Below are 12,604 nucleotides of genomic sequence, written 5' to 3' on the forward strand. Positions count from 1 at the left end.
TCCTGATATCTCTTTCTATGACTCAGTGGTGGGGCTGCCAAATGTGATTAAATGTATTCATAGAGGTTTCATCTCATGACTTTCCTCCACTCTCCAGCATGGTAGCACAGTGGTTAGCACAATTGCTTCACAGCTCCAGTGTCTCAGGTTCGATTCGCAGCTTGGGTCACTGTCTGTGCGGAGTCTACACGTTCTCCTCGTGTCTGCGTGGGTTTCCTCTGGGTGCTCCGGTTTCCTCCCACAGTCCAAAGATGTGCAGGTTAGGTGGATTGGCCATGCTAAATTGCTCCTTAGTGTCCGAAAAGGTTGGGTTGGGTTACGGGAATAGGGTGGGCTTAAGTGGGATGCTATTTCCTGGGGCTGGTGCAGACTCGATGGGCTGAGTGGCCTCCTTCTGCACTGTAAATTCTATGATTCCAGCCATTAGTCAGTCAACATATCTATCCTTGTAACTTACTCTCTTCCTACACCAATTGGAAAGCACAAAGACTCCTTACCCAATTGGATGATGCCTGGTTCTCAGATAAATAGCCTTTTCTGTCCCCATTTTCAATACTTTTGTTTCCAGTAAGGAGAAATATTCAAAGAAAATGACCAAAATAATTGGTTTGTTCGAGTCCCAATGATCTTTCTCCAGGGCTGCAGCCAGCAGTATCCTGGAGATTGATCTTGAATTCCTGGAGATTCCAGGTCAATCCTGGAGAATTGGCAAGCATACTCAGTGGGCTGGATTTTCCCCTGCTAGCAGGTGGTGGAAGAGAGGGGCACAAAAAATCCAATGGGCAATAATCCTGCTGCCAACCACCCAACCTTGTCCCTCTGTAATTATATGCATGTCAGGGGAGCTACTGGGCCTATTGAGGCTTTTTAGTGGCCAATTAATAGCCATTCAAGATAGCCTCCATGTCTATTTAACCAATAGCTTGAGGGAAGCCAAAACCATGTGGGAAACCTGGCAGCTTTAGCTGTGTGGGCTGATGTCAGGCAAGGTGAGGGGAATCCTCCTTTGCGGGAGCTCTGGACATATTGGCAGCTCCCTCAGGATTATTCCCATCCACACCCTCCTTTAATCCTCTCCCAACCTTTAAATCCTGGGCACCCATCCCCCTCAGTACCCTCACCAGGGCCTGTCCCCGGCGACACCCCATCTGTGAGTCCGGGTTCCTCTTCATCAGGATTGGGTCTAGACCCAGCAGTGACTATCAATCCTGGTGGTGGTGCTGGACCAAACTGTCAGCAGCTCACTGGGGTGGGTCTTTTTTACTCGGTGCGGGTGCAGTTCGTCCCTGGAGATTAAGTGGTTTCAAGGAAGCCATCCGCAGCAAGGGTTAACTCTCACTCAACATTTTTAGCCAGCAGAGTGGGCACCACACCCCTCACCATTAAATCCAACCCATCTGCAATTTCCGTCTGATTACTCCTCTGGCAAGCACCTTGGGTAATTTTCTTTTTGCTAATGGTGTTGGATGAAGGCTGGTTATTGCTGTTGGAATGCAGGGTGAAAACAATTGCTGCTAAACTGTTCCATTGTGTGGTGCACATTTTCCTCTCCTCATGTTTAATTCAATCCCTATTTAAAACGAGTGTCAGTCTCCAGTCGAAGGAAGCCACTGAAGCTGTAGTTTCAGTTAATAGCTTTCTGCAGCCTGTAATTATGGATACTTTTTAATGCAAATTTGAATTAGAACAGACATCAGGTGCTGCATTTTTTTTGACTCCCTGACAATTAACGTTCGGCTCAGTGATCCTATTGAATGCATCTACTGGGCTGAAACTTCTAATAAATAGACAGATAAAATCCCTATTAAGTATTTATATTATCTGGAAATTCAAGATTCATTATTTCAACAGCTGGTGATTTCTGTAATGGGTAGATACAAACCAAAGAACATTTAGTCTACCTTTGAGGTTGTGAAGAATAAGTATTAACTTTTATTATACACAGAATTAATAGTTGGAGAATGTAATGTAACACAACACCGACTGAAATTTTTCGATTCTTAAAATATTTATTTATAATATATACATTGCAATAGAAGAGGGCTCTCAGGAGCACATGTCTTGCCAGACTGTGTTAACTCAACATTATCATAATTACACAGCTCTTCCTTGAAGCTCTCCTCTGTCTGGTTGCTGCCCTGTAACTGCAAATCTGAAAAAAAAAATCATTTTGTTAAGTGCTTCCATCTCATAGATCATCCTGCTCTGAAAACTCTGCTCATATTTTGACAACTGTGACAAAGATTCCACCATAGCAGCTGAAAAAATTGGTTTTCTGAATAAATCCTTTAATAAAATTCCAAAATCCGGATCCAGAACTACATCTTTGCTGAAAACAAATCAGTTCTCCCTTGTGCCATATTCTATCTGAGTACCAAAATTCATTGAAATTCACCCATTAGTTTTTGATGTAAATATATTTCCCACAGTCAAACAGACCAACAAGGGTGATAACATTATCTCCACCCACCTTGAGTGACAGAAATAAATATGTACTTCTTGGAGTCATATCCAAAACTAGCTAAGTATCTGCAGATCTGTGTTCACTTTGATTCATATTTGTTCAAACATATGTAGGAATTTGGAAAAAGAGGTATCAGCTTAATGTTGACATTCATTAACACAATTTATAGTAAAGTTTGAGTCAAGAAACATGGATCACTGACCTTTGACCAGGATAGTGGGTGAGGAATGATCGGAACTGTCATAGGTATAAAGCAGGTCTGTGGCACACAAATACAAAAGCATAATATGATGAATGCTAGAAACCTGTTTGGAAATGCCCAGTCGGCCTGGGCAGCATCTGGAAAGAGAGAGAGAGTTTGTATTTCAGGTCTATGATCTTTCAGCAGAATTTTTTAATGGTTTAATAAATGGTTCAAATCTAAATCGATGAATGGAAAATTATTGTAATGGCAGCCATGAAAGACATGGGGGAATCATCAACAGATCTCTCGTGAGCTTTGTGGAATATGAGCTTTCTATTGGGTGGGCGGGAGCTCGCCCAATGGGAAACGAGCTGTGCAAGTTTAAAACACACTGCTTCATCCTGGATGGATATTCTGTTAGCATCCGGGCTACACAATGGCACAGTGGTTAGCACAGCTGCCTCACAGCGCCAGGGACCCGCATTCAATTCCGCCCTTGGTCGACTTTGCGTGTGGAGTTTGCATGTGCTCCCCAAGTCTGCGAGGGTTTCCCCCAATTGCTCCGGTTTCCTCCAACAATCCAAGTATGTGCAGGTTATGTGGATTGGCCATGCTAAAATTACGCCTTAGTGTCCAAAAATGTGCATGTTAGATGGAGTCATGGAGTTGTGGGAATGGGGCGGGGGAATGGGCCCAGGTAGGGTGCTCTTTCAGACGGATTGGTGCTGACTCGATAGGTTGAATGGCCTCCTTCTGCACTGTAACATGTCAATGGTTCTATGGACTTGTGCACTATTAGCTATGCTGAGGTCTTTTTCTGTTATGTAAATAAAAGGGTATGGTGTTGAAAGGCCAGACTTGACGAGACTACTACATTGGTGATGAGGATGGGGTGTTTCCATTTCGGGATTGGGTTGGTACTTCCACACCGCTGGAAGGCCTATCGCATATGTATCCACAACCCTTTTGGAACCCAAGTGGGGGCATTCTCAAATTGAGAAACAGGGCTTGGTGGTCTGTTTGGTGTAAAAAGAATGTTCCACCAATAGGTCTACGGTAGGTGTTTCATGATTCTAACTGGCCACAAGCCTTTTTGGGACATTTTAAAGAGAATAAGGCAATTTCCCCCATTGCCTTAGCCCAGATACAGCATTGAGCCCTGTTACTTGCAGCTTATGAATATCTTTTTGAGCATCCTCTGGAAACCGGAGAACCAACGGTGATGCGTTAGTCACCTCCAGCTACCCACAAGCCTGGCTCCTTTGCCAGCCTTGGAAGAGGTTGTGATGACTCTAAGTTTTGTGGAGATTTTGCCGGTGTCCACAAGGCAAATTAAGGCCTGGACACAAAAATATCCAACTCTGTCTGAATTAAAGTACATGATTCTGAATGGTGAATGTCATCAGAAGAAATTAAACCCTTTCCTTTGTGGAATAGGTATCATTCTCTGATATTGTCCCTCGTCCGATTAATTATAGAACAAAGAACAAAGAAAATTACAGCACAGGAACAGGACATTCGGCCCTCCCAACCTGCGCCGATCCAGATCCTTTATCTAAACCTGTCGCCTATTTTCCAAGGATCTACTTCCCTTTGTTCACATGGAACTATATAATTGCCACCCTGGTGTATCAAAAATGAAAATGCTCACCAGGAGCTACATCTGGTGGCCCAGGAGTGACTCGTCGCAGATGAGACATCGCAGACCTGGTGAGACGGTGCGATCTGTGGAGGAGAATCAAAAACTCTCTCCCGCAGCCTTCCTACATCCGTGAGAATGGCCTGGCAGGCCCTGGGTGCGAGTGCATATGGACTTTTCCGGGCCTTTTATGAGATTTATGTTTTTGATCCTGGTAGATGCACACTCCAAATTGTTGAAGAAACATCACATGAGCGATAATGGTATTCACCAGTAATGTGTTCCAAAACTTCATGCTATTGAATGGCATCAGACACATTAAAACATAGAACATAGAACAGTACAGGCTCTTCAGCCCTCAATGTTGTGCCGAGCAATGAGCACCCTACTCAAACCCACGTATCCACCCTATACCCGTAACCCAACAACCCCCCCCCCCCACCTTACTTTTTAGGACACTACGGGCAATTTAGCATAGCCAATCCACCTAACCCGCACATCTTTGGACTGTGGGAGGAAACCGGAGCACCCGGAGGAAACCCACGCACACACGGGGAGGACGTGCAGACTCCGTACAGACAGTGACCCAGCCGGGAACCGAACCTGGGACCCTGGAGCTGTGAAGCATTTATGCTAACCACCATGCTACCATGCTGCCCCTATTCTAAAACACATTAGAACAGCACCTTATCACCAGTTGTCAAATGGGTTGGCGGAATGGGTAGTATAGACTTTAAAACTGGCATGAAGAAACAATCGGTAGCATCCATCGAGGCCAAATTGGCATACTTTGTATTCAGCTGTAGGACCACTTAGAACATAGAACAGTACAGCACAGAACAGGCCCTTCGGGCCCTCGATGTTGTGCCGAGCAATGATCACCCTACTCAAACCCACGTATCCACCCTATACCCGTAACCCAACAACCCCCTCCTTAACCTTACTTTTTTAGGACACTACGGGCAATTTAGCATAGCCAATCCACCTAACCCGCACATCTTTGGACTGTGGGAGGAAACCGGAGCACCCGGAGGAAACCCACGCACACACGGGGAGGACGTGCAGACTCCGCACAGACAGTGACCCAGCCGGGAATCGAACCTGGGACCCTGGAGCTGTGAAGCATTTATGCTAACCACCATGCTACCATGCTACCCACTTCTCACACAACTACAGGAATTGCCCCAGCTGAACTGTGAATGGGATGGTGATTTTGTGTGAGACTAAGCCTACTATTCCCAAACCTAGCGGGAGGATGGAGTCCCAACCAGCGAACCAGAAAAGAAATGACGACTCTGGAAGAACAGAAAGAACATCCGAAACAGGCTTACATGAGGATCTTTGCAGATATTCACAGCTGGGTCCCTGGGATCATAATGTAGAAAATGGGGCCGTGTCACTCAAAGTGAATCCAGGGTAAGGTCATAAAAAAACACCTGGACAACCTTAGGAGCAGGGTGTCTGCCCAAGAACAAACCTTGTTTCCGGCCATCGCCAGTACCTGACAACGGCTTGAAGCTGACACGGTGCCTGTCCCTCGGGATAGGGTCACGGGCTCGGAGATGGAAGTAGAGGAAGCTGGTGTCCTGCCTGAAGCGACCTCGAAGAGGAATTTGCATCATCAACTCTTCGGCGCTCCCTCTGGAAACGGAGGCGAGATTATTCCAATTGACTTATGCTAAATTATTGATACAGCGCATGCAAAACGTTAATACCAAACGACGAGCACAATTTGATGGTTTTGGTCCGACAGCCATGTAATTCAGAAATTTCCAAATGTTTTATTGGTCCTGGAGTTCAAGGGAATTTTTCCTGAAACTGAGCAAGAAATAATTGGTAGGGCGGTCCCATGAATTAAAATAGGCTGTGTTCTCTGGCTGACAATTAGTTACGTTTAAAAAAATAAATAAAACCGGGGATTAGGTATGATGGTGTGTACGTTTTCAAAATTATGTCTGCAAAATAAAATGCAAGCAGAGCCAGCTCATGGGCCCTGTGCAAGGTGAGAATATGGACAATAAGAGCAAAGCGCAGCAGAGAACGCATTTACCCTTGCTTACAGCCAGATGTTTACTCTTCACATCTTTTCTGGGTCTGATTGACTGAGTCCAATTTGGTCATGATTTAAGCAAATTAACTTAGAAATTAATGAAGGGAATTTGCAGTCACGGCTTTCATCTGCAGTTCTGCTTAATTTAATCAAAAACGAATGCACAGGAATTGATAAATGGTTGGATATCAGGGACAGCTTTCTTTGCTGCTGGTCTCCAACCTCCAGAGAACTGACAGGATACTTCAAGGCACCAAAACATTTAGCTGTCTCTTTTTGATAAAACACGATGCATATTAATTGTGACTTTGAAATATGGTGATGCAAAGTGGCAGCAAAGACTGAATCTGTCAGCAAAGTACTTCCCCACTGAGATCAAGGCCTGATTTTCTTTTTACAGCTCACAAGATGTGGTTTTGAAAGAGTTAAACAGCACTTTTCATTATAGTTGCCAATTGAAGATAATCCTTGCTCAAGCAATAAAATAAATATATTTTACCTCAGGCAGTGAAATTAGAAAAGAAGATTCAGAGAGCTTGTTGATGATCTCTGTACAATTGGAAAGCTCAGTACTGATGCTCTGTCATGCTGTGATGATTTTTCATGACCTTTAGTTCAATGGAAAGATTAAACCACCAAAGATCTGAAGCTTTAACCCCTTTTAACAGCACTGAACTTGAAAACATCATGTTCTATTGCACAAGAGCAACTAAATAGTTTAATGTTTCAACGTATAGCAGGTTCTCAATCCATCTATTTATAGTGTCGGGGCATTGCCATGTATAAAATCTAAATATTGCGGAAAGATCCACTTCTTATTCCAAGCAAGATGTTTTCCCCTTCCTAGCCCAGGAATTCTGAAGCCTGAGTCCCTGATTGTCAGCCCACTTGAGATCAACTGCCTTAGCGCTGACCTGGAACTGAACTCGAAACCTGTGAATGACTTGCTGTGGTGCCGGTGCTGAGGAGACCAATGTTCGGAACAATAAGGCTTTCACCCAAAGAAGAATTGTTATCAAACTGCACTTCCTGAACAATGAGTAAAATGGCACAAACTAAGAAATTGTCTTTGAGAGGCGAATTGTATTCTGGGGAGAGACTTTGGAGAAGGCCTGAAAACCGGAGAAGAGATAGTGATGCACGATTAACCTCCATCTATTCATTGCAATGCAGGCAGCAAATTTAAATTTATGCTGCCTGCTGTTTGAAATGGTTGATGTGTGCAGCCAGCATTACATGCACTGTTCAGTGATTGTCTGCAGTATTGGAAGTCCACGATATCAGAGGTGGCTAGTGCTATCTAAACGTTGCCTGTACCTCTTAATGGCAAAGTGCATTGTGGCTGCATAAGCTGGTGGGAGTCCATTGTGAGCTATTGCTATTCTGTCAAAATTTAAGGACAGTTAAATATGGTAGAGAGCATGCATTGAGATTTTTGGCTGATGCATTAAAGGTGTTGATGGAAGAAATGGTGGAGGGATATACCCTGATCACAGTGTTGGGAGTGGGGGGTTGGTGGGAGGGTGGGGAGTGTTGGGCAGAAGGCCCTCAAAACACATGTTGGAAAGGAAGTGAAAGAAAGTATAGCAGGTTCTCAGTCCAAATATTTATAGTGTCTCTTGCATTGCCACTCATAAAATCTAAGTATGCACTGCTGCATCTGTGGTGGTATGACTAGGAGGTTTACGGTACCTATCTGCCATTGGCACAGAGCACTCGCTACCCATTGGCTCAGGTCAGTCATGTGCCTCTCTGCTGATTAGTTGATGCTAGTCAAGTGACTGCTCACTGTAGCCATCTAAGATGGACACTGGGCTACAAAATGGAGAACTGCTAAGGCTGCAGGGAAAAACAGTCTTAGCAAGGACAAGCAGTTTGCAGAAGACTAATTAGCATTCTGCACGTACAGAAACCAGTTTTTGGCCAGGTGCAGAGTTTCAGCCAAAGGTGTAAATGGCAACAAGATCTACATAGTAATGAGGTGATCCAGATCCAGACCCCGCACAATAGAAACATTTAAGTATGAATGGATACTTTTGAGTAGACGCCCAGACAGAACGGCACCACAGTATCCAACACAAAGAACCATAGGGACACCCCACCCATCGAGGAACGACCCTCAGATTGGGGGGTTTAGAAGATATCGATTGGGAAAGGCCAAATCGATACATGGCAGGTAAAAGGACCGCCCCGAAGGGGCACGGACTTTTAGGAACTATAAAAGTAGACCCCGCACATGGTTCGGTCTGCTTTGGCTCCTGCTCTGACTGCTACTTTTGCTCCGGCTCCGCTTTGCTGATACATCGCATCCTGACTCCAGTTCCATCACCAGCCGTTGAGCCATCAGCCATCGAACTGTAAGTGCCTATACAACGATCGCTACGTGATCCAGACCTTGCTAGATCCTGACAACTTTAAGTACCTGAGAGTTGCAGACCAAGAACGGGACGAAGGCCTTGTCCCCTGACCTTGCCTGTTCCTGTCTAGATAAGTATTTTAGTTGTTTAGTATTAGAAGTATGTTAGTCTCTTTAGCGTATGCATGTGTATTTATTATATTTGTCATAATAAATATCAATCGTTTGGACTTACTAATCGGTGTACAGATTTATTACTTTGAACCTGACCTTGATATACTTGTGAGGTGTCTAAATACGGCACCTGGCGACTCCTGAGCATAATTACATACACAGAGCCATAGTAGTGTTAAGCACACGGCCTTTAAACGGAGGCATGTTAATACACTCCAGTAAAACGAGCAACATCACCCATTGGCCAAGAGGCAAGTAGTCCCGCTTATGAGGCGGGGTATAAGAACCTGTAGGACCCGGCAGTCGGACTTTCTCTGTAAATCGACTGCCGGGCACACAACTAGTTGATTAAAGCCTGATATTTGGAACTGCTTCACGACTCGAGTCCAATTGATGGTACATCAGCCTCACAGTGCCGAGGACCCAGGTTCGATCCCAGCCCCGGGTCACTGTCAATGTGGAGTTTACACATTCTCCCCGTGTCTGCATGGGTCTCACCCCCACAACCTAAAGACATGCAGGGTAGGTGGACCGGTCAGGTTAAATTGCTCCTTAATTGGGAAAAAAATAGAATGGGTACTCTAATTTTATATTTAAAATGAATAAATAAAATCTTAATATTTTAGAAAGATCCACTTCTTATTCCAAGCATGATGTTTTCCCTTTCCGAGCCCAAGAATACTGAGGCCTAGAGTTCCTGATGTCAGCCCACCTGAGATCAATTACTTTCACACTGACTTGGAACTGAACTCAAAGCCAGCTTTCTCCTTGCAAATGATTTGTTGCAGTGCTGGTGTTTCATCACAATGTTGCGGAAGCTAAAGAAAATCGGCATGTCTGCATCGACTCTCACAAACTTCTACAAATGTGCCATAGAGAGCATCCTATCCGGCTGTATCACAGTTTGGGATAGCAACTGCTCAGTCCAAGATCGTAAGAAACTGCAGAGTGTGGTGAACTCAGCCCAACACACCACACAAGCTTGTAGCCCTCCCATTGATTCTGTCTACACATCCTGCTGCCTCAGGGAGGCAGATAGCATTGTCAGACACCTCACCCACCCAGGCTTTTCCCTCTTCCAGACCCTTCCATCAGGCAAAAGATACAGAAGTCTGAAGACCCACACATCCAGACATAGGAACAGCGTCTTCCCCACAGCTACTAGACTCCTCAACGAATCTCGCTCGGACTGATCTGTTCCCTGTAAAAACACCATTCATGGTGCCCTATGCTGCTCTTGCCCATGTATTTGCTTTGTTTGGCCCTTGTTCCACACTGTAGCCACCACTATTTGCCGATGTACTATTTGTTGATGTACTTTGTTGATTATTCTTTTTGTCTTCTATGTACATCCCCTTGGCTGCAGAAAAATACTTTTCACTGTACTTCGATACATGTGACAATAAATCAATCAATCAATTAATCAATGTGCAGCAGATTTCAATGCCATGAGTGTTGCTTCCCAAACACGATGCAAGCCAGGAAGAAGTTTAATGATCTTTCCTCAGTTGTCAAGGTAAGTTACTTTGTCTTCAAATGACATGTCCTGCTGCAGGAAGGGTTGTCACTGAAACCATACCACTGGCAATTGTTGATGAGGGCGTTAGTAAACCTAATCCTCTTCCTCCATTCATCCTGCTCCTCGGTCTTTCAATCTCTTCTGAAAAGCTGCAGAAAGTGTAAGCATGCACTTATTACGTTCTCCTCTGCCCTCATCACAACCCAACCTTGTCTAATTTTAACTTTGCTCCTCAAGAACTGGAATCTGACAGTGGAGAAGGAGGAAGAAGATAGCAAAGATGCAGCCATACCATTGTTTGATCTTACAAACATCAAGTTTATGATAATAACAACAATCTTTCTTATTGTCACAAGTAGGCTTACATTAACAGCGCAATGAAGTTACTGTGAAAATCCCCTAGTCGCCACACTCCGACACCCTTTCGGGTACACTGAGGGTGAATTCAGAATGACCAATTCACCTAACAAGCACACATTTCGGGACTTGTGGAGCACCCGGAGGAAACGCACACAGACAGGGGGAGAAAGTGCAGACTCCGCACAGACAGTAACCCAAGCCGGGAAACGTACCCGGGTCCCTGGTGCTGTGATGCAGCAGTGCTAACCATGCCGCCAATATGTTTTAGTCGCCAGGATAGAGGAGGAATAAGATGAGATTGTGGGCAGAATCTAAAGCAGAGGGAAAAGACAGCACAGGCAGCAGCTTGCCAAGAGGTAAAGTTGCAAAAGCGTGAGATTAGAGCTTCAATGAATTAGAGCAAGGCTGAGGGGTGTAAAATGCCAAATGCTTAATGTTCTGGTTTGCCAGAAAGCCGAGTGCTCAATGTCTAAGTGCACAGAGGAATTTAACACTAACTTGAAGCAGTGTTTTGTACTATGCTGTTGAATATAGTGGCTGAAATTCACCGGTCGTTGGAATTCACTTTTCCCGCCAGCAGCGCACACCCGCCAGCAGGATTCCTGGTGGCGTGGGCTGGTTTCAATGGGAAATCCAATTGACAAGCAGCAGGAATATAGAACCCTGACGCCAGCGAACAGTGCACCACCGAGAAACCTGTGGCTGGCAGACTGGAGAATCCCATCCACAGTCTTTCAGTTAAAACATCGAGGTTTCATCTACACTCTCAGGTGGTATTAAAACATCCCATGGTACTATTTCAAAGAAGATCAGGGAGTTTATCTCCTGTTGCTCTAGCCAATATTTATCCCTCAGTCAACATGACAAAAGCAGTTTACCTGGTCATTGTCACATTATTTTACGTGGGAGCTTACTTTGTACAAATTGACTGCCATGTTTCCTACATCAAAACAGGGAATACACTTCAAAGCAGTACATCATTGGCTGTAAAGTGCTCTGAGACTTACTGTGGTCATGAAAACTGCTCTATTAATGCAAGTCTCTTTTTCTTTGCACAGTACTTGGACTCCATCCTTTCCAACAAGAAACTTCATCAGCACAAGCTGCTTCCACCAAAGGCCTGAGTTCTCCAATGGATGGTCAGAATGCTGCCAGGAAAGTTCAAAGTTTTACCACCATGGCCGTGAATACCAGTGCTCAAAGGGACTTCTGGGACATTTTGGCAGTCCATTATCTGTTCTCCAATGGATTACTCTGATTGCTGAGATGCCGTCCTGTGACAGTAACAGTATGAACCTGCTGTCCTCTCTCTCAGCATTGCAGGATTTAAGCTCCAATTCCGCGAATGCTAGTGCCAGGTTCCGCAATGATGCTGATGCCTGGAACTTTTCAGAATTCTCCACGACGTGTCTGAGATTTGATATCTTATTATTTATCTGCAATTCATTTCAAGTTTTAGATTAGAACTATACCTATGCCATGTGTGCATCTTAGGGGTTGGTTTAGCTCAGTGTGCTAGATAGCTGGTTTGTGATGAAGATCAACGCCAGCAGCGCGGGTTCAATTCCCGTACCAGCTGAGAATTCTGAATACTCCCTCTGCTCTGTGTACCCGAACAGGCACCAGAATGTGGCGACCAGAGGCGTTTCACAGTAACTTCATTGCAGTTTTAATGTAAGCCTAATTGTGACAATGAAGATCATTTATTTATTTAACTTTGTTTCCTTCCTTACCTTCATAAATTGGCTATCCCTATATGATTCACCACCTGGATACTTCAATCCTTTCAAGTGCAAGATAGTTTACAGAAATATGGCACTGCTTAATTCTCCAATAAAACAGACAATGACAATATTAA

The 12,604-nt window shown here is 44.5% G+C and overlaps 1 long non-coding RNA gene across 1 annotated transcript in view; it reads left to right on the forward strand.

Annotated features, from left to right (window-relative positions):
- LOC119973650 overlaps nt 1–12,361 on the forward strand; it is a 118,563-nt gene extending 106,202 nt beyond the window's left edge. Inside the window, exons 2-3 of the long non-coding RNA XR_005462360.1 lie at nt 10,234–10,383; nt 11,805–12,361. This is a non-coding gene — a long non-coding RNA (uncharacterized LOC119973650). The remainder of the gene's footprint in view (nt 1–10,233; nt 10,384–11,804) is intronic.
- The last annotated feature ends 243 nt before the right edge of the window (nt 12,362–12,604 follow it).

The sequence above is a fragment of the Scyliorhinus canicula genome, chromosome 11, assembly GCF_902713615.1.
Source record: "Scyliorhinus canicula chromosome 11, sScyCan1.1, whole genome shotgun sequence".
NCBI lineage: Eukaryota > Metazoa > Chordata > Chondrichthyes > Carcharhiniformes > Scyliorhinidae > Scyliorhinus > Scyliorhinus canicula.